The sequence below is a fragment of the Canis lupus genome, chromosome 19 (assembly GCF_011100685.1).
Source record: "Canis lupus familiaris isolate Mischka breed German Shepherd chromosome 19, alternate assembly UU_Cfam_GSD_1.0, whole genome shotgun sequence".
In the NCBI taxonomy this organism is placed as follows: Eukaryota; Metazoa; Chordata; class Mammalia; order Carnivora; family Canidae; genus Canis; species Canis lupus.
The window spans coordinates 31,058,461-31,082,806 of record NC_049240.1 but is presented as its reverse complement, the minus strand read 5'-3'; the positions used below and the strand labels follow the sequence as shown (position 1 = coordinate 31,082,806).

Genomic DNA, 24,346 nt, shown 5'->3' with positions numbered 1-24,346 from the left:
ATGGGGCTCTGATAAGGCATGGCTTCCTCAAAATCCAGGCCCAAGAACAGATGACAGACCACTCAGGGGCCCTGTTCAGGAGAAAACTCCTCAACCCCGCAAAGCAATAGCAGGAGACCTATAAACAGTCAACAGGATCTACCATAAGGACTTCCACTTGGCCAACACAGAGAAGACAGCCAGAATATGGTGGGACAGGGAGAGTGTAGGCAGAGAACCCTCTAGCCTCTCTGGACACCATCCCTTCAGAGCAACCACTAAAAATGCTTTACAAAAAGATATACTCAAAAGCACTACAGATAAGTCAAAGTGGAATTCTAAAAATGTTCAAGTAACCTACAGGAAGGAAGGAAAAAAAAAAAAACAGGAAAAAAAAAACCCAGTACAAACTAAAACAAAAAATAAAATGGCAAACTCAAGCCCTAAATATCAACAGTTACATTAAACCTAAAAGATCTAAATATTATCAATTAACTGACAGAGATGGGCAGAGTTGATTATAAAACAGAACCCAACTATATGTGGCCTAGAAGAAATCCCCTTCAAATATAGCAATATAAGTAAGTCGAAGGTTAAAGGTTTGAAAAGGATGAATCATGAAAGTATTCACCAAAGGAAAGCAGAAATGGCTATATGAATATCAAAATAAACTTCAGAGCAAGGAAAGTTCTTGGAGACAAAGAGGGACATTATGTAACAATAAAAGAGTCAATCCATCAAGACGACATAGCAAACCTAAATATGGATGCACCAAACAACAGAGCTGCAAAATATGTGAGCTGACAAATGACAGAACTCAAAGAAGAAGCAGATAAATCTACAAATGCCATTGGAGAGGCCAACACTCCTCTCTCAGCGGACAACTAGACAGCAAATCAGCAAAGATACAGAATGACTCAACACCATCAACCACCAGGATCTGACTGAACACGCCACCCAACAAAGCAGAATACTTGCCCATTGAATTAATATAGATCATATCCTGGACCATAAGAAAACCTCAATAAGTTTAAAAGAATTCAAATCCTACAGAATATTTTCTCTGACCCGAGTGGACTCAAACTCAAAATAAAAAAATAATCCATGAGTCAGAAGGGAACTTTTTAAAAAATCTTAAAACAAACAAACAAATAGTGGAGGGGGTGCCTGGCTGGCTTGTTCGATAGAGATTGTGACTTAATCTTGGGGTTGGGAGTTCAAGTCCTGCGTTGGGTGTAAAGATTACTTTAAAAAAGTCTTTTTTAGAAAGGTGGGGGAAGTATCAAGGTGGGAAGAAAAGTCCTGCATACCTAGCAAGATAATGGGGCTCCACATCACAGCCAGAGTGGAAATCTAGGCTCTCAAATGGCTTTTGCTGGCAAGGGTGTGGTGGGGCTATTTTCTCCCGCTGTGGCATTTGACCAGAGTAGAATGGTTACTGACCGAAAGTCTTCTGTCTTAATAATCCCCCAACTACATGGTCAAATGATTTTCAGCAAAGATGCCAAGACCATTCAACAGGGAATAAATGATTTTTGACAAATAGTGTTGGGAAAATTGGATATCCAGATATGAAAGAGTGAAGTTGGAATCTTAACCCATACGCATAAACTAACTCCAAATGGATACCAAAGACCAAAGGATAAGGACTAAAACTATAAAACTCCTAGAGGAAAACATGGGGGAAATCTTCGTGACATTGGACTTATTTACCAATGGTTTCTCAGATATGATGACACCAGAAGCACTGACAACAAAAGAGAAAATAGATAAATTGGAATTCATTGAAATGAAACACGACCTCAAAGGGCACAACCAACAGAATGATATGGAGGCAGCCCACACAATGGGAGGAGATATTTGCAAGTCATAGATCTGATGAGAGGTTCATATCCAGAATACATAAGAATACCTACAACTCAACAACAACAACAACAACAACAAACCACCTGATTTTAAAAAACGGGAAGAGGATTTGAAAGGGCGTATTTCCAAAGAAGATATACAAATAGCCAATAAAAACAAACTCCACAGCACTTGTCCTCAGGGAAATGCAAATCAAAACCACAATGCGATACCATCTCGCACCTCTTAGGACAACTGCTATTAAAACAACAACAACAACAACAACCACAACCAGAAAACAAGCACTGGAGATGATGGGGAAACTGGAACTTTGTGCTTTGTTGGTGGGAATGTAAATGGTGTAGCTGCTCTGCTGCGTCATGTCTTCTCAAAAAATTAAATATAGAATTACCATAGGATCCAGCAATCTCACTTCTGGGGATGTACGTAAGAGAATTAAAAGCAGAGTCTTGAACACCAGTGTTCATAGCAACATTATTTACAACAGCCCAAACACAGAGGAAACCCAAGTGTCCACTGATAGGTGTCTAGATGAAATGTGGTGCAGATACACGCAACGGGCTAGTGTTCAGCCTTAAAAAGGAAGGACATTCTGGCACACGCTACGATGTGGTAAAGCCTTGAGGATGATATGCTAAGCGAGATAAACCATTTCTGGAGAAGGATGGTGGTGATGGTTGCACAACAGTGTGAACGTGCTTGATGCCACCAGACTACAAAAATGGTTAAGGTGGCTTATTTTGGGTTATGTATGTTTTACCACAGTTAAAAAAAAAAAGTTTTCTCTCTTGCTATGCTGCCCGCCCCGCCCCCTTCCTGGTCTTGTGGTTAATGAGAGTAGGCTTTTGTTGCGACAATTTTTTGTTTGTGTGTGTGTCCATTGGTGTTGCTGAGTTGTTGACTCTTTTGGTTCAAATCTGGGCTCTATGAAGCAAAAGAAAAAAAAAAAAACACCCGGCCAATTCGCCACCATGTGGCACCTCGGTCCCAGGGTCCTTAGCCAGCTGGCCTTCTCTCCACTCTTCAGAGTCCTCTTCTCTTTGTTCTCTCTGCAACGTTCAGGGTTTTTAGTTGTACTCAGAGGGTGGAATAGAAGAAAGAACATCTACTCCATCTTTCCAGAAACAGGAGTCTTGGTCTGCTGTATTCATGTCAGTTGCCCACGTAACGCTGAGACTCACCAAGCATGAACTACTGAATTGGCATCAGAGTCCCAAGTAACCAAGGGCAAGGACTGGGTCTTCCTTGTTTGTGATGAATCTCTGAGCTGAGCACCGTTGATCCTGGTCAGTTCCCACGTGAGGCCCCACACCCCATTGGGTCTTCCATTCAGTCCCTGCCCAACCTCGGTGGCACACGTCCTCAGTGATTCACTGGCCCACTCCCCTGGCCACTCATTTTCTAAGCTTTCTCTTGTTTTCCTCAAGCAAGAGTTCAGACTCACCCCTGAGGGTTCTGGAAGGTTCTTGAAAGCTCCTGAAAAGTAAAGCACACATCAGCCAAGCCCCTTTCTCCTCCTTCACATAAAAGTCAGCCTCCCCAGGCCCTAGCCCTCTGTTGAGTCTTGCTCCTTTCTTCTGGGTCCTTTTGGGGCCTGTTCATGCTCCCACATTCCCCAATACACATATAATGGCATCTAGCAGGTGGAGAGCAAAACACTGGCCCACTGCTCCAGGTACAGTCCTTTCTGAAGCTCTGGGGAGGGAAGTGGTAGCTCTGTGGGTCTTTGGTGTTCCAGGCTGGTGTTCCTTCAAGTCCTCCCAGTTTTTCTTTTCTTTTCCTTTTTTTTTTTTTTTCCCTAAACATTTTATTGATCTACTCATGAGAGTCAGAGAAATAGTCAGAAGGAGAAGCAGGCTCCCTGCTGGGAGCCTGATATGGGACTTGATCCCGGAACCCCAGGATCACAACCTGAGCCAAAGGCATATGCTCAACCACTAAGCCACCCAGGTGCCCCCTCCCAGTTTTTCAAAAGACTGCTTGCCACCAATCCACAGAAGTGCAATGGAGGCTCAGGGAAGTTACGTGACCTGCCTAAGGTCATGCGCTGGTGAGTGGCAAGGCCCGGACCAGGAGCCAGGTGGCCTGACTTTGAAGCCTAAGCACTTCTGACCTTGTCTTAAGGGACCCAAAAGCTCCCCAGGAGTCTGAGTGTCAGACTGTTACCTGCCCCCAAGGGCCACTCACAGAGCCAGACCTGACCTAAGTCCTCTTGGCTATAACCCCTGTTGTGTAGTTCAGGCTACAGGTAGGTACCATGTGACCTGAACTAAGAGGAAGAGGAGCAAGAAGATTGTTGACATCAGGTTTTCTGAGGGGCTCAGGAGTTGGAAACACCCAGTTGAGTTCAGAGTTAGAACCACCCTTTCCTTTACCAAGCAGTTAAGCTGCCTCAGAGAAAAATGGCTTCGTTGGGGCCTTGGATACCATTCCTGAGAGATGATGGTAGCAGATAATGTGCATTCAGCAAACCTCCTGTCTCTGCTGCCTGGCTGGCTTTGGATGTAGTCCAAGAACTGGTGTGCTGTTGGCCTCCTGTTCCAGCCCCAGCCAGTCCTGGCTGCCCTGGGTGAGGCTTTTAGCTGGGCCGGATTCTTGGGACCTGATTTAATACATACCGAGCTGTTTGGGTCTTCTGTGGAAAAAGAAAAACATTCCCTGGATTTCAGGAACAGTCATCATCCTAATGCTCCTAGCAAGCAGGACCGTGGCAGCCTCAGTGCAGCCAACTTTCCTTGTGGCCTCCCACGTTCCAGGCCACTTGGCAGTCTGTAGGCTGGGTCTGGGAGGTGAGCACTCGTTCTGCTCCACCCATTTCACAGACGGCAAAAGTAGAGGCAAAGAGTGACTTCCATGTAGCCCTGTTTTCATGAAGTACTTCCCGAAAATTTAGGTCCTTCTCTTAGTGTGAACTGTGGACCTAGGAGAGTAGCCAGCACAGAGCTAGTCAGAGCTAGGTACTCAACGACAAGTACCGGTGGAATGAATGAAGGTGGACTTGCTCGTTTCTTCATTGTGATGAGCTTCTATTTTTGATAGTAGCGAGGTGATGGTGTATGACTGGAGCCCTCAGTTCTTTCCAAGGCACTGCAGATACGAAAGAAGAAATAAGAGCCAGAGCAGCAAATAATTACTGTGGTACTGGGCAGTGAGCTAAAAGCTTTCCTTAGAGACTCCTGGGTGGCTCAGTTAGTTAAGCGTCTGCCTTCGGCTCAGGTCATGATCCCAGGGTTCTGGAATCGAGCCCTGTGTAGGGCTCTCTGCTCAGGGGGGCGCCTGCTTCTCCCTCTCCCTCTCCCTCTGCTGCTGCTATATCTCTATCAAATAAATAAATAAAATCTTTAAAAAATAAAAACAAAAGCTTTCCTTGTGTCGTCTCACTAGGACCCCACAGCAATCTTCTGCACTGAATCTTATCATCCCCACTTTATAGATGAGGGAACTGAGGCACAGGAAAGGTAAATCTAATGGGGTGTGTCATTTAGCTGGTGGGCGAAGTCACTGGCTTGCAAATTCCAGGTGTGTGGTCTGACCCCAGCCGGCCCTCCCACTCCCCCGACATGCCTGCAACTGCAGCACAGCTGTCTGGCAGCCAGAATCTGGCTGACAGATAGAAGCTGCAGGAAGACAGGCAAGCATCTAGTAAAGAAGCACTTTCCAGAAGTCAGAAATGTTGGGCTATAGAATGAGCTGCCTTGTAAGGTGGTGGGCATCAATGTGGTGGAATGGTGCAGGAGGATCCAGGTCCCAGAAAAGTCTTGGGACCACGTTAAATCCAGTTGAATCCAATTAAAAACAGATCTGCTGGGGAGACCTTTACAAGAAAAAAAAAAAAAAAGGAAAGTGAGGAATGAGAGGCGTTTGCAGTATATCTCTGAGTATAGATGTGTTTCAACTGCAGCTAGAAACGTCTCTGGCACCTGCATCTGAGTCTCTCTCCAAATACTAGGACTCCTGAAACACCAGGGTCCTTGGGGGCAGGTTTTGACCTTGTTTCCGTGACCTAAAAAGGGGAGAAGTGTGGATGGGAGGCCTGGATTTCCACAAGCAAAAGACTCATTCCCTCAAATGTCCATCTGTATGGTGAGATGAGCCTCAGAGAAAGCAACTCACTAGCCCAGGGACACACGGCTCACGCACAGCTCAGCTGGGGGACCTGGGAGGGACAGAGCCTGGTTGGAGGGGGCGGGGAGCTTGCCCTTATGCAGTCCCAGGAAGCCTCGGAGGTGGGGCTGAGCTCCCTTCTGGTATCCCCTCTCCCTCCAGGTCACCAGGGACTGGCTCTGGACCCTGGAATAGGGTGGTGAGAACATTCTGGCCTCCAGTTTCTTTCTTTCTTTCTTTCTTTCTTTCTTTCTTTCTTTCTTTCTTTCTTTCTTTCTTTCTTTCTTTCTTTCTTTTTCTTTCTTTCTTTCTTTCTTTCTTTCTTTTCTTTCTTTCTTTTTCTTAAGATTTTATTTATTTATTCATGAGAGACACACAGAAAGAGGCAGACACACAGACAGAGGGAGAAGCAGGCTCTCCCGGGGAGCCTGATGCGGGACTCCGTCCGGGACCCAGGGATCACGACCTGAACCAAAGGCAGATGCTCAACCACGGAGCCACCCAGGCATCCCTGGCCTCCAGTTTCTTTCCTGCTGGAGCATATTAGGCTCAGGTTTGGTTGAGAGCGGGTGCCTGGCTAGGAGTGGGGGGTTGGGCACACGTCTGGCCCATTGCTGCCCTCGAGAGACCAAGTCGAGGTCCAGGCGGCGCCTGGGCTCATCCTGGAGGCAGTTTTGTGGTTGGTAGACGCCTGCTCTGTCAGGCCAGGGCTCTGAGTCTTTTCCACCCAGCCTTCTTTCAGCTCTTCCTGTACTTTAGGAGAATAATCAGATTATTCTATGCTGTGGCTCTGTCCCCTCCAGGCTGAAGGGTGACCTGGCATCTGGACGACAGGGAGGATGAATCTTTTGGGATAGACCAATGGCAGAGGGGGCCTGGGTGGTGGGACCTAATGGTGGTCACCACTAATGGTGGTGGCGGTATCGAGTACGGCCCAGTTCTTGCTCACTCAGGACCCTTCCATCCGGGAGACTCAGGCAGGCTGGGGTGGAGGCCCCACGGGTATCATTTCACAGGCCAGGAAGCTGTGCGTCACTTGCCTGAGGTTGGGCTTCTGGCGAGCGACAGGCTGGGAACTAGACCTGGTCAGAGGGCTCGTAGGCCTGTGATCTTAACACCGCACGACAGTGCTCTCTTCCCATGGCAGGACACTGCCTGGAGCTTTGCCACCGGGCCCCGGGTACCCGCTCGCAGTGCCTCACCGGTGCCCTGAGCATCAGAGGTGGGCATGGGGCTCAAGCAGCCCCCTCCTTCCCAGAAGGGCTGCTTACCCTCTTCCATCTGCTCCTCCTAAGTGGAGGCCTGTGCCCTCCCCAGACATCCCTGCTGTCAGAGGGGAAGGGCCCATGGAGAGCACCTTATGTCTTGTTTGATGAACAAAAACCCTGCAGCCCAGAGAGGGCAAGTGGCTTGCCTGGGATCACAGAGCAAACTGGGGGCAGAGCTTGTGTGGAACTTGGGCATCCTGGCTCCCAGGCGTGCACACACACGTGCTTGTGAGCGGGGCCTCCACACTTCCCTTCTTCCAAAGATGTTAAATGTCAGAGGGACATTGTCCAGCTGTTTAAACATTCCAAGCTCCTGTGAGACTGAAGTCTGTTGGTGGGGATGGAGATGGTTCCCAAGTGTCCCCCACTACCCACCAGAGGCACCAAGTCTAGAAATAATGTTCCACCAGTTCTCTGGCGTCCTGCTACCCCTAATCCGGAGAGTGAGGCGGTGATGAGAGCAGAGGTCTTGCTTTCCTTCCAGCGGACACCTGCTGGAATGCAGGGAGCACTCTTCTATTTTGGGGGGGGGGGCCGCCACCAGCCTCAGTTTCCCCATCTGTGGCAGTGGCTCCGTGCCCGGCTTGTTGGACACGCACGGAGAGGGGAGAGGCCAGGGCAGAGAGCGCTGTGCAGGGAAGTCAGCAATCGTGTCCGGGCCCTCCGTCCCCACAGGGCCAGCCCGGGCCTCTCACTTCCTTGGAGTAAGCGCTCTCCGTGCGCCGGGGAGCCAGCGACCTCAAAGGCGGCCGCCAAGGGGCCCTGACATCGCGGGGAACAATGTCGCCTGTTTACCTGACAGATTGTCCGCTTTCTTTTCATCTCCGAGGAAAAGGGCTCCCGCTGGGAGCCGCTAATCCCAGAGTAAACAGATGACCTCGTGGTGCTTTGCTTCCGGAGGTGGGGTGCGGAGCGAGCGCCCCGACTGTGCAAACAGATCCCGGAGGCGGCCGCGCCTGCGGGGGCGGGGCCGGGGGCGGGGCGGGGCCGGGGCCGGGGGCGGGGCCGGGGCCGGGGCGGGGCCGGGGCCGGGGCCGGGGCCGGGCCGGGGTGGGGCGGGGCGGGGCCGGGGTGGGGCCTGCTCCCGCGCCCTCTGTGGTGTCGCCCTGAATGCCTAGAAGCTCAAAGGCAGGGGCAAGAAGAGGTCAAAGCCAATTTGCAGGGCCAAGGGCGGGGGAGGAGGGAAGGGGCCAGGCCGGGCAACGGGGAGGCGCGACCTTCACCTGGATACGACCCCTGTGGCCCGTCCCCAGCTCTTCTGGCGGTGCGGCGGGCGCCTCTCTGAGCCTCAGTTTTCCCGTCTGGAAAGCCGGGAGGAGGACACCGTCTCTCAGGGCTGTTGCAAAATAGGGCTGCGTGCTCTCAACAAGTGGTCGTGACTCAGGATTAGAGCCGAGGAGGCCCGGGTCTGGAAGCTGGAAGCAGATGGCCGCGGAGTAGGGAGGGTCTTCGGGGAGGGGGCAGGCAGGGCCGGGACCACGGCACTGGGCGGGGGTGGGGGGTTAAAGAGCGCTTGCATGCGAGATAGCAAATAAGGCAGCCTCTGAAATAACATCGCCCATTGTGGGGTTATCTCTGGGAGGGAGCCCAAATTCTTCCTTTTCCCAGGGGTGTGACCTTGGGAGAGCTATGTGGCCCCTCTGTCCTTCAGTTTCCTCCTTTAGGGACGGGGATGAGACGTCCTGTATCAAGGGGGATGAGAAGTCCTATATCAAAGGGCTCTCCCGAAATGCAGAGAGTCCGGTACATAATAGATACTAGTAAGTATTAGTTCCTAGGGCTGAGCAAGGGCAGCCTCTTTGTTCCCCTGCTAGGAGGGGGGAGGGTGGGAATCTGGATGAGTCCAAGACCCGGGAGCCCTATCTCTCCTTCTGTGGCTGCTGCCAGAGGCAGCCCCATCTCTCGGTTGGCAGGGAGCTGGGCCCCCACACAAGATGAGCCCCGGTGCCCAGCGGGTGCCTTCCCACCCACCCTCTCCTTGGCTGCACCGCCGAGCCCTGTGCGTCTGGTCTCGGCCTTCAGGGCTCCATGACTCCAGCCCCTCTCTGGGGTAGAGAAGGTGACAGGTGCCTAGGTGGAGCAGGCCCCTGGTGCTTCCTAGGGCTCCTCAGCTTTCCTTTTTCAAGGGAAAGGACAAAAAGGAAAGGCAGAGAAGGGCTGTAATATTTGATGAACGTCTAAAGCAAGCTTGTAGGTATCAGAAATGCCTTTGGCTTCACGGAACAGCCACTTGCCGTAGCTTAAACAGTTTTATTTTTCTAACAAATTAAGAATTCTGGACATGGGTGGTTGCAGGTCTTGGTCAGCTGCTGGTGATGCCAACAAGGCTTGGGCTCTTTCCACCTCTCCACACATCCCTGACACAAAGAAGCCTACTCATCACCTCAAGGAGACAAGATAGCTGCCTTGGCTCCATCAGGAAAGTGGAGGGTCTCCCAGGAGCTCCCTGCTGGCGTCTCATGGGCCAGGAGTGGGTCAGGTGGCCATCCCTGGAAGCAAGGGATGCTGGGAACCAATTTCCCCAGGGTACCTCCCCCACCTCCAGCAGGTGCTGGTGAGGGACGGTGAGCGGCCACGTGGGGAGAAGGGTCAGGTTGGCTGCGGGAGGAGGTAGCGCTCCTCACATCCCAGTCTTGCAGACGGCAAGCCGGAGCCAAGGGCAGAGAAACCCAATAAGCACTTTGATTGATTTACTTTGACATTCTGGGCCAGCAACCAAAGATGCAGAGATAAAAGCCACTCCCTTGCCTTTCAGAGACAGAAGGAGAATAATAATAGTAATAGTAACAGTATAATAGCTGAAATTCACTGACCATGGACCAAGTGCCAAGTGCTTGCTGGGCACTTTCTGGCCTTTCCCTTGTGTCTTGCTCACTCCCACCCCCGGCAACAGGCATGATTCCACCTGCCGTGGAGAAACCAGCAAGGCCCACAGCACGCAGGCAAGACTTCCCCCCAACAGTGCATAAGGTGGGGGATAGAAGAGCACAGGTATGAGCGAGGATCTCGGGCAACCCACGGAAAGAGGAAGACCCGGGAAACTTTCTGGAGATGGGCTGGTGTGTAGGGTCTGGAAGCGGCAGGTGGAATTCCACACTCAGACAAGGTGCAGAAGGTGCCCAGGTGAAGCAGGACATCCCCGAGGATGCATTAGAAGTGACCTTAGCAATCTGAGGCACCTCTGGGGGCTATCCACCCCTACTTTCCCAGAAACTTGTTTCTTTAAAAGGAGTGAAAAAAAAAAAAGAAGCGTTGAGAATAAAGTTATACTTGTAAAATCAACCAGTGACATGAATATTGAAAACAAAATTGTCAAAGATTAAAAAAAAAAGAAAAGAAAACCAACCCTTAGACTTGATGTGGATGATAGAGGAGTGAAAGATGAAGGGCTAGCGGCCCCTGGGTGGCTCAGTTGGTTAAACATCTGCTTTTGGCTCAGGTCTTGATCTTGAGGATCCAGCCCGGGGTCGGCTCCCTGCTCAGTGGAGAGTCTGCTTCTCCCTCTCCCTTTGCCACCCTACCTGCTTGTGCTGTCTCTGTTAAATAAATAAAATCTAAAAAAAAAAAAAAAAAAATGGAAAGAGAAAATGCTGGCACACAGTTGGGAGGAGTGTGAATGGGTGTAAACCTTTAGAAAAGCAACTTTAAACAATTCTTTAAAATGTGTTGATCTTTTGGCTTGATTTCTAGAACATATGCTAAAGAAATGATAAACAAAAGTAGATAATGGCACAAGACATCATTTATTAAAATATGACTTTGTGTTTTCTCCCTTGTATTTTCCCTCTCAGTGTCCCCAGGTTTGTAGCCAGACTCCTCCCTACTCCGGAGTCCCAGGGGGCATTTGCAGGACCCAACCAGAAGCTGTTTGAAGGCAACATTTTTCCCTGTGTAGTTATTTATTTATTTGTGAAAAAGAAAGCTCGAGAGAGAAAACATGAAGGCAGTCTCGGTAAAACAGTAGGAGGAATCGTAAGACGGCAGGGGGAAGGTTCCTACCACCTGAAAAGGGGCCCCAGGTCCCAGAGGTGGGACGTCAGCCCCCTGAATAGCCACACCTCAGGACATTGCTATGATTTCCTAAAGCTCACGGTCCACAAAAACTAGAGTCACAGCCATACCCCAGTGTCCTGAACCTCCAAGCTGGCATACAGCAGCAGCCACTGGCTACCGAAGAGCATGCCCTCTGAGATGATGGGTATCTGTACAAACCCCAGGACCTTTGCATGGCCCTGGCAGACAGGGAGTTTTCAAAATGACTGAGGCCTCAAGTGGAATTCAAAGAAAACTGAATGTGACATTCTCACCTATAGGCATTCACAAGAAAAGACGTGTTTTTTAAAGGTCACTGAGTATAGACTTACTATCTTGCTTTGATTTTTTTTTAAACTATTAGTTAAATATTTTCCATAGGAAGATACCGAAGTCCCCTGCCCTGTGTTCCCTGACCTCCAGGCACATACCTTTACTATTGCACCAACCTTGCTGGGAGGGTCATTATCTATATTTAGTCCCTCACAGTGTTCTTCGAGGTTCTCAGGTCCTAGAGACTCATCAAGACATTGTCTTGTTTACCTCCATATGCCCAGTGCCTTGCATAATGCCTGGCAAACACTCAGGGAATGAATGAGGACATGAATGAATGAAGGAGGGAAGGAAGGAACGAACAAACGAACAGGTGTCTGGTATCTGGGATAAAGGGCTTGGCGAGGCCCATCCCTGTTGTCCCCACACAGACGCTCCTGGCAGCCCTAAGGGCTGTGCACTCGGCCACAGAGTTAACTGCAAGCACATACTTGGGAGTGTAAACAACCCTCCTCCAGGCCAGGGCCGACTGGCAGCCTCGCGGGCAGCTTGCACAATCTCGTGGGCTGCTGTGATTCTCATTTTTGGGGCATGGAGTCATCTCTGCCATGAGCCTCTCCCTCCTTGCCCTGGATTGTCTCTTGGCAACATAAAAGGAACTGTATGTCTGTTGTCAGTGGGAAGAAGTTCAGACCCCCCCATCCCTCCAGGAAACCGGTCCTGATGAACTAGATCTGTCCGTGGACCCCAGGAGGGTGGAGCTGAGAGGGAGCTTGGAGGTCTTCCAGACTGACTGCTTCATTTTACAGATAAAGGGCCTGAGATCCTAAAGAGGTGGGGACACCAAGCTGATTGCAACTGTGGCAAACCTTGGCACGGAGCTGGGTGTCCTGGGATGGCAGCTGGTTTTGGAACCAGCCGAACAGGGCTGTAAATTCTTGCCCGGCCACTGTCCAGCCGTGTGAACTTGGATCGGGGATGTGTCCTTGAGTCCCCATCCCCTTGTCTCTGCTGTGCTGCCTGCAAAGGTGTCCTGGAGCCCCTGTGTGATAATACCCAGCCCAGTGCCGGGCTCAGACTAGGGCCTTTTGTCTCCTGCCTCCTCCCATCCTTTCTTTCCTAACTTTTCCCACTCACCGTTCCTCACCATTCCTCCAAGTCTGGGTGTGAAGTGCCCACGCATCCCTCTGAACCCTCCACTCCAGGGCAGTTCGCTTCCTGATTGGCCTCACATGCTCTGATGGCCTCTAGACTCATTAGGGTCCGCCTACTTTCTCTCTTGCCTTTTCTGTTCTCACACACCTCTTGATCTTGCCAAATTCATTCATATTTTCCTTTCTCTCTCCCTTCCTGCAAACTTTCCCAGGCCTCTGCTCTGCGCCGGGCACCTGATGGGCAGGGAAGCTCCCTGCCACCTCTTGCCCTTTCAGAGCTCACCTGCTGCTTGAGAGGGGTTGTGCGAGCACGGACAAGACAGGAGAGGAGCGCTGAATGGCAGAGGCGATGACGGGTGCCCACAAAATCCTGTGTACTAGCTCTGGTTTCTGGAACACCGTGGCAGATAGAAGAGTGACCATGTCCTATCCCCTAAACCTTTCAATGTTACCTCATGTGACATCAGGGGCTTTGCAGATGTGGATAAATGAAGGATTTTGAGAAGGGAGACTGTCCTGGATTATCCAGGGGGACATAGGTTCCTTGTAAGAGGGAGAAGGAAGATCAGAGAGGAGAGATGTTGTCCTGCTGGCTCTGAAGATGGAGGAAGGAGCATGGGTGCCCCTGGAGTCCTCAGAAAGAACCAGCCCTGCTGACACCGTGATTTTAGCCTTCAAGACTCATTTTGGACTTCACTTCCAAAACTATAACAGAGTAAATATATGCTGGTTTCAGCCACCAAGTTTGTGTTAATTTGCGACAACAGCGGTAGCAAATGTAGAAGACCATGATTCTCTGCCCTTTTGTGGAGAGATGGCCCGTGTGACTAACTCTGGCCAATGCAACGTGAATGCGGGTGACGCACCTTGCTTTGACCTGAGGCTTCTGTCTTGCCCTGCCACAGCCAGTGAAGACATCGTAGTTGGTGAAAGTACAAGGCGGTGGTGGTGCTGCTGGCAGCCTGGGTCCCTGAGTGATTGTGTGGAGAAGAGTCGCCCGCCCCCTCCCCCTGCCCCACTGACTGTCTAAACCTCTTAGGATTTGGAGATTATTCGTGACCGATATAACCTAGATTTTTCTTACTGTGGGAGCTCTGATGAGGCTCTTGCTTCGTAGAGGCAATGATTAAGCCTTGAGAAGATAGGTGGGCACTTAACAACGTGAGCAAAGGCCTGGAGGGGCTGGAGTGCGTGGTGGAAGCAGAGGCTGGCTGCAAAGGTTGGGGGGAAATGGGGAGTAGGGCTCTGCTGTGACTCTGGCCATCCTGTGCCCCCCGGCCGGGCTCCAGTAGGCTTGTACTCCTTTCCCAGCGTGTACTGCTGGGTGTGTACCTAGTGTGCCTGCAGGCCTCATGTATGCACATGCATGTGTGTGGTCGAGAGGCCTCTCTCTCTGGGCACAGGTACACAAGTGACTGCAGGTGTGTGCAGCTATGGGTTGTCTCTGGGTAGAGCTGTAGCTCCAGCGGGGGTCTGGGCCAAACGATGGTGTCGGGCTGCGAGTGGGTCTCCAGTGCCGAGGAACTGAATAAAGAGTGTGCGGCAATGAGGATGGTGAGTGAGTGTATCAGAGTGAACACAGAAGCTTTTCAAATCATTGGCAAGGGAAAAGCTGTGGAACACTGCGGTGGCTCATAAGGTGAGTCGAAACCCGCAGTGCCCCCCTTTAGGGCCGAATGTGCAATGATTCATTAACCTGTGCCCTCTCCAGGGGTGACTGATTGCTGAACAAGCGTGGGTCTTTCTCGAGGGGCCAGCGTGAGCCAGAGAACACCCTATCACGTCAGTCCCACCGCGGGCCAGGTTTGCATCCTGTGTTTATTGCCCACATTACTCACTGTTTTGTTACCTGAAATACGTTTAATTCCTATTAATAACGAGCACTGTAGGGCATAGATTTCATCACTGGCATTAAATTACTTTATTGCAGTTTACAAAGCAGCTGCCCGTGATGGATGACGCACCAGCTGAAGCCAGGGCCTTCACACACGAGCCGCTCACATGCGTGTGGACATTGCATGGCGGGAGTGTGTAGTCAGAGGCAATGCGTTTTCTTGCACACTTACAGTAGCACGTGAAGGTAACCTTTTGTGTGCTTGGCCCTTCTGTGGGGTGCCGCTGTGCCGCCCTAGACCGGAGCCTGCTTTATTGAGAATCTCCTAAGGGCTGGGTGCACAGCTCAGGGCTTTTGAGGCTCTTGTCTCCGTGAACTCCAGGGCCCCATGTGGGTAGGGGCTGTAACCTTCACATCATAAACGCAGAGACAGAGGCTCGCAGAGGACCTGCCTGCGGTGCACGGTGGGGCCAGCCTTCAATCCAGCCAGGCCTGCTTACACGCCGCCTCGCACGTTCCTCAAGCGCCAGTCAGACCAGCTCATTTCTGCCCTCCCTGCCAACCTCGCAGGCAGGCCCCTTTAAGATCAGGTGAGATGATGTTTTTTCGCTGAGAGACCGCAGGAAGATTACTCATTCTTTTTAATTTTCTTTGGTAATACCGTTTGTGTCTTCCATTAATGGCTGGAAGAGTCTCCTGTCCATTGGTTCCCCGCGCGGCCCCCCTCCGTGCGGGGTTCGTAGGAAATGATGTCAGAGCGCGAGAGGGTGAGTGGTCAGGGGACCTGATAGAACTGCCCTTCTCCCGCCCACCGGGCACACACACTGCCTTTGCAAAAACAATTCCCTATTTGGCAAAGGGCAGTGTTTGCCCTGGGATGGGACCTTGCGGCCCTGCACCAGGCCGTGTTTGTTCTGGCATGAACCACAGAGATGTCCGAGCCTTCCATGGTTGTTGAACTTCCTGGATTTCTTATCATGCAGCCTGCCCTGCCAGGGAACGGGTGAAATGCTGACTGGTGCCCAAGAGACCAAGAGGGGATACTGAGAAGTCCCACAAGCCCACTCCTGCCCCCAAGGGACAAGCAGCACTGGGCAGGGCCGCTGAGGGCTGGTGGGGGCAAGGGAGAAGGAGCCGGACAGACCTATAGGTAAAGCCTTCCCTTTCTTTAACCTGGACTGAGCCGGGGTGCCTGGGTGGCTCAGTCGGTTAAGCGTCTGCCTTTGGCTCAGATCCTGATCTCAGGGTCCTGGCTCAGTGGGAGAAGCTCAGTGCTTCTCCTTCTGCCTCTCTCTCTGCTCATGTTCTCTCTCCTTGTCTCTAAACAAAACATCTGGCCTGAGCCTACATTCCCACGCCTGAACCCCACTCCTGAATTCTCTGCTGTTGAGTCTAGTCTCCTCACTTTCCCTGGATGTCCCTTGCCCGGGCCTGGGCCATGCCTGCTAAGTAGCACTTTCTGTCTCCCACGTCTCCAGTTGACACCCTAGTGGGGAGGTAGAATGAAGGAACGACCGAAGTGTTCTGAGGGTGGGGCTGGGCCCCACACTATACTTTCCTGCACCTTTCCCTTCGCCTGGGTTCCCTGACCTTCCAGAGCTCCTCAGGATGTTTGCCCGGGGATGCCAAAATGAACCCTCAGGGAGCCCTGGGGAGAACGTGTCTCTGCCCCATCGGAAAGTCATACAACACCGCAGCTGGGGAAGGCTGAGGTAGGAGTCAGTGGTGATGGGGTGGGCGGCGGGGGGAGGGGGTCCCTGGCTCAGGAGTCGGCCAACCGGGGTCAGGTCCCAACCCTGCCTTCTAGCGCCAGGACCTGTGCCTACATAGAATGAGTGTAATGGCAGCTCCTTTCTTGGGAGGCTGAACTACAGTGAGAGATCGATGAAGTTCCACGAGCACGGTAGGCAGATTTTAGCAGCCCCTTATGTCACCCTAAGGGGATTTCAGACAAATGGTTGACCTTCAACCACCTTTGTGCCCTAATCGCGCTATTCCTTGACTGCCACCTCCAAGGCTCCTTATTTCACAACAAACATATGGTTGCAATGGTCCATCCTCTCTGCAGATGAGGGGACTCGCAAGCTGGGGCTGTGGTCCAAGGACACGCAGTCTATAGGTGGCAGAGCAGGGTTCAGTGCAAGTTGGCTTGACCCGAAGTGTGCTTCTTCTTCTCTGTGACCTCTGCCACAGTCCCTCATGCTGACCAGGGGTCCTTGAGCTTTCCTGGCCCTCCTGGGTCTGGTGGCTGAGGCAGGAGAGGCAGCTGCCAATGTGCAGTGAGCTCAGGGAGGGCCTGGGGTCCCCTTGGCAGACCCCCTTGTTTGCTACACACCCTGAATTCCTACCATTACTCATGCTGCTGTGGCTCCTGTAGCATGTGGGCAAGCCCCCTGGTGTAATGCAATCCACTGTCTGCCTCTGATGGCAGGGCACAGCCACGGAGGACACACCGGCACCTAGTATCTGAGGACGGGGTCCCAAGTGGGGGATGATCTCATGAAGAGGAGGAACCTTGGGTCCTAGAGCAGCCACCCTGGGACCAGGGCTTGTCACCAAAGGGAGAAAAAAAGGCTTTACCATGGAGAGCAGAGAAGAGGAGAGAATGATGTTGAGTTCCTACTATGTGTGGGTGCTGCCTTTATGTACACTGTGTCATCCAGCTCTCTCAAAAACCTTGTTGGGTCCCCATGTTATAGAAGGGGAAAGAAAGCACAGCAAAGTTAAGCAATTTGCCCAAGGCCACACAGTTAATGCCGCAGAGGCAGGCTCAATGCAGGCCTGTGACAACTTTGTAATTTTGCCAGGACGTAGTTCCCTCTGCTGCAGATGTGCTCATGGGAAGGGATTTGTGTCTTCAGTGGAGCTAGCTGGCCTGGGTAGAAGCAGGGTTAACCAGCAGGAACCGTTGCCCCATCAATCAAGGGTCCGGCCCTGGCAGCTCTTGCCACCCACCTGGGATGGCCAGAAGCCTGGAGGTGCTTCAGCCCAGTTAGTCATCCCAGGTGAGCGGCAAGCAGGCACCCATCGGGAGGTTTGCCTCCACCCCCCACACTTGAGATGAGAAAACAACAAAAGTACTGCATCTGGCCTCAACCCTGAGCTCGGTGCCCAGGCGCATTACTCACTTCCTTCCTGGGACCTCCATGGGAGGGGGTGCTGACTCCTGCCAGCACTGTGGGTCATAGTGGGGTGCAGGTGGGCGTCGCCGGGTCACTCACGTCCCCTCACTGGACCCCATGGGGACCCGAGGTGAGCCAGGACATCGGGCTGAGCCTAGGATGCCTCTGCTGGAAATATATATTAAATGAGAATAAAGCGATTTGGCTCCACTTGAAAGTAAAGTAGGGTCTCCAGAGAAAACGGAGATAAAGCAGTGAAGTCCAATGACGAGAAACAGTCTGCCCCAGTGACAACCACTGGGTGCTTTCGTCCCTGCCCTTCACACACATGGACTTGATAGTTGGTGTTGCTGTCACCTTTCCTGGGTCCTAAGCACCCCCGGGCTTCCCCCAAACCATTTGTTTACCTGTTCTAGCTTTTGGAGGGAGGCGATGTCACTTCGCTCTCTAGATGTGCAACGGAAGCTTCAAGAGCTTGACAAAGCCGGGCTCACACATACTGAGATACAGGCAGAGAGGAAGGATTCGGACTGCAGAGTCCAAGTTCCTGGAGAGTACCATAGCCGCTGCCGTGATCCCGCATCTGCTCCCTGGCCTCCCATCAGAAGCACGTCCCCCACCGCAACGAGTTCAGGGCAAACAGCAGGTGTCGTTCTGTATGCGATTCCCCATGCCATGGCCGGAGAGCAGTCTGCCACCCTCTCCTGGTGCTGGCCACCTTAGTTATTTCGAATTTCTCACCATTATGAGCACACTGCCGGGAACTGCTTCGAGTTACGGTGATTTCTCTGGGCAGTGCTTACCGTGGATCGTGAGGCCAGAGGGTGGGGACACTTTGAAGAACTTCTAGGAAGCACCGCCCCGCCCCGTGCGGGCGCCTGATTTCAGCTCGCTGGGCAGAGATGAGACGGCTCCTTCAGAGGCTCCGTGTGGCCCAGCGTGGCGCTCCCTGCTGATGAGTCACGGGACGCAGCACACACAGCTGAGCCTTCCCAGGGGCGCAGGTGTCGTGGCCTCTGCCACACTTCAACCCAAGCTCAGGATTGAGGCCTGTTTCAAGGTGATAAAAATGAGTCTCCGAGAGGCGAAGTCACTTACCCAAGGTCACACAGCCTGGGCCCAAACCCACGTTTTGCAAGACGCCAGCCACTAATTCTTCAGCAGTTCTAGTTAACTTTCCCCACCAGCTCAGCGCCCACAGGTGCCAGCTTACTGTCTGAAGCATCTCCTGGAGATTTTCACAGAGACTGGGGTTTGGCTCAGTCCTCACCTCCTGCTGGCCTCTCTCTAAATTATATTTTAGGCTCTGCCCACTTCTCTGCATCACCTCTTGCTGGTTCAGTAGCCTCTGGAGGTTTTGTGTCTGGTGGGCTCGTGGTGAGCCACTCTTGCCCTTTTCTCCACTTAGCAGTCAGAATGGTCTGTTAAGGACCCAAATCCCCCCAGGTGGCTCCCCTGCCCTGGCCTTTCAGGGACTCCCCCCTGGGTGTGAGGTGACTCACCTGGAAACCTGCTGAGATGAATTTGATTCAGTGCCTGCCCCATGCCAGGTACAGTGCTAGACACGATGGGAACAGAACCAGACACAGAACTTAGGAGGCCTGCCTCCTGTGTCACCTCCTTCCCTCCCTCCCTCCCTGATCCTGTCCCATCCCTACCTGAGTGCCCACTGGGCCCCAGACATTGGGGCCCTCCTTTCCCTCATGCAGACAGGCCAAGCCTTCACCTAGAACACTCTTGCCCTTCCTCCCCGAGTTCTGACTGCTTCCTTTCTTTCCCAGAAAACCCTCCCTACACGCAGGCCGGCGCTGTGTATCTCACTATTGTCTTCACAGAAGACATATGCCTCCCCCAAAACATGTGCCTCCCCAAAGCACACCCACCCACACACCACAGCTTCCCCCAGACAAATTGTCTGTTCATAAACTTTCGAGGAGAAAGGGGATAGGGGAATGAATTTCTAGCCACCTTGGTCATGTTTTTGCATTCATAATAAATATTTTCACATTCATTTTAAAAAAAGTCCAACAAAGACAGCACACTCCATGAGAACAGTGACAGGATATTGGCCACATCATAATGATAGTTGTTCATTTCAATGGCTCCCCCCACCTGGGTGGAAACCCTTCTGGATCGCCTTCCTCACAATTTCAGTAAGACCCTTATCAATTATTTGGTGAGCCAAGAGGCCTTCCTCCTCCCGTGTTTGGTCTTCCACGAACTGGACTCACTGATTCTGGTGATCGCAGTGACACGGCTCAGAGAAATCTCCTGGTAGAAGGACTTAAAGGCCTCTTGCAGTGGCCTGGGCCTGGCCCTCTGCAGGTGGGGTGGAGGTACAGCTGGCCACATCCCTCCGTCTGTCCAGCCTTCGAAAGAGCCACCCTCTGCCCCTCTCTGATTCACCGCAAAGGTAGTTATGAGGCTCGACTCCTCTTGCTGTCCCCACTGGGCTTCACGAGGCCTTAGTGCAAAGAACTCCTCAACTGGGCCGTGTTTCCTCTATTATAATCGCCACTTTCTGATTTTCTCTCTTCCTTGATATCTTCAGCAGGAGAGTGCAGAAGAGCTAGGGTACTCTTAAGCCCTTGCAGCGGGAACAGGAGACAGAGAGGGATCACCATTGACACCTGCAGGTCTGTAGCCTGCCAGGCCTGCCAGGCCCCAAGAGGGAGAATGGGATCCTCCAGGAGTGAAAGAGACCAGCCCAATGACAGCAAAACTAGTTTTCCTGGGTTGAAAACCATGAATTCCCAAATAATGAGGTTAATGAAAAGATGGGGTGAGCACATGTGACCATGTGCCAGAGCTGCTTATGACAGCAAGGCTTGGGTAAGTACCTCCTGGGTGCCAGCTCCATGCTGGGCATCATGAGGGCCACACACGGTTTCTGACTACTGGAGACTTGATGGGCTGGGGGCCTGACACAAGCTGGGGCCTGGACAAAGCGCTCCTTCTCAGCTTTCTGCTGATGAGTTGAGTAGCACTGGACATCACCCATGGGAAACTATTCTTCCCAGCTCCAGCCAAGACTGGGGATTCCTTCTTGTGGAGAAGATTGACTTCTCTTGGGAAGCCTTTTCTCTTCTTGCCAAAGGCAGAAATGAGGTCTCTTTTTTCTACCCTGAAACTCTGAGCTTGACCCACAGGAAGGCACTGGGCATTCCTGCTGGACAGGCCCACAGGACTGAGGCCTGGCTGAGTTGGGGGCCCCCTCCTTCTGCACCCAGAGGCTGGATGTGCCTCATCCACGTTCTGGGTTGCAGGCCATGGGTTAACCTAGAAGGAAGGAGGAGTAATTGTACAGAAGTCAGATATTCTGTAGCGACCCCAAGCAAGGCCAGGCTTCCTGGTAGGGCAGCAAGGCACATGAGGGGAAGCACAGCACAGGGGAGTGAGGGCAGGGGAGCTGGTCAGCCCCAGGCCTCACAGTTAGGAGTGGGCCCATTCCTTACATGGCATTTGGTGAACGAGAAATGCATGCAGAGCCAGCTCCCCTAGGACAAGTGGCTTGCTTGAGGGAAAAAGTATATAGGGATGTGTGTGTGTGTGTGTGTGTGTGTGTGTGTGAAAGTGCTGAACCACTAAAAGTTGCACACTTCAGAGCCCAAGAGATGCTGTTGAGGCCCCCGCCCCAACAGCACACAGCCCCCTGCTTGGGCTCTGGAGGCCCGGCCCAGCTAGCGGCACCAGCTCTCAGGCATCGGCACACAACAAATATTTACCCACAGACAGCCTGGCCTGCTTCCTGTCTCCCGCTTGGAGCTGGGGGCTGCACAGAGGCTGGTGGGATTCTCATGATACCCTCAGCAGCAGAGACTTGGAGCCACATGACCACAAGGCATGGGGGATGGTCTCCCAAGGGGACTGTGGCCTCACTCAGGCAGGGGGGACTCCCTCCTGCTGACAGGCAGTGGACAGTGAGCAGCACTTGGATGGAGTTGTGGCCACAGGTGGGCACGCCCAAGGAGCTCTGATGGGTGTGGGAGAGGAGCTTGAAGCAGCCCGCACTTCCCGCAGATCAAGCAGAGGCTCGGAGAGAGCAGAGTTGATGCATTCGCAGGAATGTAGCTTCGTGGGACCGTCAGGGTTGCTTTTGGTGAGCAGTTCCATTCATTCAGCAAATATTTACCAAGCTCTGGCCAGATGCCAGGTCTTGCCCCAGAGAGCTGTTGGGAGGCTCTGGGAGGTGACGTGGTGGCAGGAAGGGCTCAGTGCTTGCTTGCCAGCAGAGTCATGCTGCCCACAGGCCCCACCACTCGTGGGAGGACTGGAGACAGGGTCCCTGCGCATCAGAGAAATTTGTCTTGTCTCCCTCCTCTCCTTAGACCCACTTGGCTATGGAACGGATAGATCTGAGCCTTGCTTATGTGAAAGCTGTGGAAGGAAAGAGCCAGAGCAAAGGATCAGAACTCTACCTTGAGGCCTTGTTGCTTGTAGCCAAGGGCGCTGGAAGCTCGAGGCTACCCTGCCAGCAAAAGTAGAATTGCCTCCTAATCCTTCCTTTGTCCTTAAATTCTTCTTTCTCAGAGAACATCAGAGCTGCAAACCACTTTATCTTCCTGTCCAGTATCACCTTTCACTCTGTTCCACTGGCCTGGGGGCTTTCTCTCACCTTTCTGCCATGGAACAATCCATATTTGAAGACCTCCAAAGACAGGAAGCTCAGTACTCTCTAAGCACACAGGTAGTCTGAGTGAGTGGCTGTCCTGAGGCCAAGAAGGCAGCAAGGGGAGGCTGGAGCACATGAGAAGGCCATGGGGACTCAGGAAATGCTGGTGTGCTGGGAGAGGCCACAGGAGACAAGGACAGGGAGCCCGAGAGCCAAATGGTAGGCACCTGACCAGCTTGGAAACCAGTATGCACAAGACACATGGACTCTCTGTATGTAGACTACCTGCTACCCTTGAATCATCCACTGCCTGACGCCCTTGGGACCTGGCGTGGGGAATGGTGAGAGCCAACTCTTCACACCCCCCAGCACAGCACATGCCTGGGAGCATGCTTGCATATGCGTGGGCCATGCAGGAGGCCAGAAAACAAATGGCAGTAATGTCCACCTTGCCAAAAAGGCCCAAGGAACCACCAAATCCAGAGCTAGCATGCTCCAGCTGCATACTCAGGCCCCAGACCCCAGGTGTCCCCGTGGGACCGGGTTGATGGAGGAGTTGAGCTTACTATCAGTTTCTGGCAGCTTCTAATGAGTAATGAAAGGGAGTAGATCCAAGTTTTGCCAAACAAGTGATTGACCTTAAGTGCAGCAGGGTAAACAGGACTCTGGAGGAGGAATTGGCTCATTGTTGGACCTGGTGGAGACCAATAGAACCTGCTACGGGAAGAGGCCATTAGGCATCTCTTGTTAACATCTGTCGCTCTTCTCTTCACACATCCAACAGGATACAGACCAGTTTTCTAAGGCAACTGGGCTTGCTCAGCTGCTGTGAAGGCCTGGGTCTGTGAATGGTTTCTGCATCTTTCTGGATGTCAGTGATGCTCTGTGCGGCTCTTGTGTGGCTTCCTGCCCTGTAGGTACAGGCATACATAAAAGTCACGTCTGTGGTTCAGGGGATGAGTTCAGACTCCAAAGCTTTAAAGATCCCTTTATGCATCCTGCCTGCCACACTCCAACCTGGCACTGCTCTGCCTCCCTCTTAGGTCATCTGTTGGCCACATTATAGGCACAGTGGGAAAAACATGAACATCAGGATCCTGGAAACTGGGTTCCAGTGGAGGTTCCCTTGCTTACTAGTTGGTTGCTATTGGACAAGAACATGTTTACAAACATTTTCTGTGTTTGCAACCAGGAATAATAAAAAATGATCAGCCCCAAAGGCTGTGAAGGGAACCAAGTGGGTTAAGACATGTGAGAATCCCCCACTGAGCTTGTCTGGACCACACAGGTGCCCCCTCCAGCAGAGCTGGTTCCCTGCCCTTGGCCCAGGGTGGCCTTAGGAGACACTTCCTTCATGGGGAGCCTGAGTGGTGGTTGTGTCCCCCATCCCTGGACCATGATGACGCCCCACTGTTTTAGGCTGGAGCATCCACCTGCCTCTGTGGTTCTGTACCCATAGCCAAAGGACCCTAACCTAGCTCTGTGGACAGCCCTAACCAGACATGGTCAGCACACCCAACTGCCTGGCCTCCCTTGGAGGTGCTGGTGCTCAGGCAGCTGCAGATTCCTGGGACATGGGAACAGCCCTGGGGCCCTCTGAGCATGCCCACTGCCACCATGCTCTACCCAAGCAAGGACAACAGGGTTCACTGTCTAGAAGAGACATTGGCCCCAGCACTCTGGTCCTCTTCATGTCACTACAACCAGGAACTGTTGCAAACATTTCATCAGGGCTCAGAAGAACCCAGAGGAAGAGAAAACACACACAGTCTACCTCAATTTTGCAATCTCATGAGAGAGATCAGCTTAGCACCCAGGAAACAATTAGAGAACAAGATAGTGTCCTATTACCAACTTCATGTGCCTCAGAGGGCATAAGTCACAAGTCTTTGTTTACTCAGCTACTAAAGGGTTTTCATGCCTAACTTCTCAGAACCCCAGGGAACTTTCATGGGCCTTAGGGGATGAGGAAGGACTAGTGGGCAGGGACCCAAGATCCCCCATGCTTTAGCTCCCCACCCAGAATAATCAACACTTATGTGTTCTCTATTGGCGATTACGGTTAATTTTATTGGAGGGGGGAAAAGAGTGTGGAAACTACT

The 24,346-nt window shown here is 52.2% G+C and overlaps 3 long non-coding RNA genes across 4 annotated transcripts in view; 1 reads left to right on the top strand and 2 right to left on the bottom strand.

Moving 5' to 3' along the window:
- The window catches only part of LOC111091147, a 57,348-nt gene that overhangs the window by 13,174 nt on the left and 19,828 nt on the right, over positions 1-24,346 (top strand). The window lies entirely within an intron of this gene.
- LOC111091148 lies at positions 2,308-8,161 on the bottom strand. The gene is made up of 2 exons (XR_005374080.1): positions 8,013-8,161; positions 2,308-4,932 (listed from the first exon to the last, which is right to left on the bottom strand). It is a non-coding gene; the product is annotated as an uncharacterized LOC111091148 (long non-coding RNA).
- Positions 14,570-22,908, bottom strand: LOC111091149. The gene is made up of 3 exons (XR_005374079.1): positions 22,883-22,908; positions 19,135-19,142; positions 14,570-18,682 (listed from the first exon to the last, which is right to left on the bottom strand). It is a non-coding gene; the product is annotated as an uncharacterized LOC111091149 (long non-coding RNA).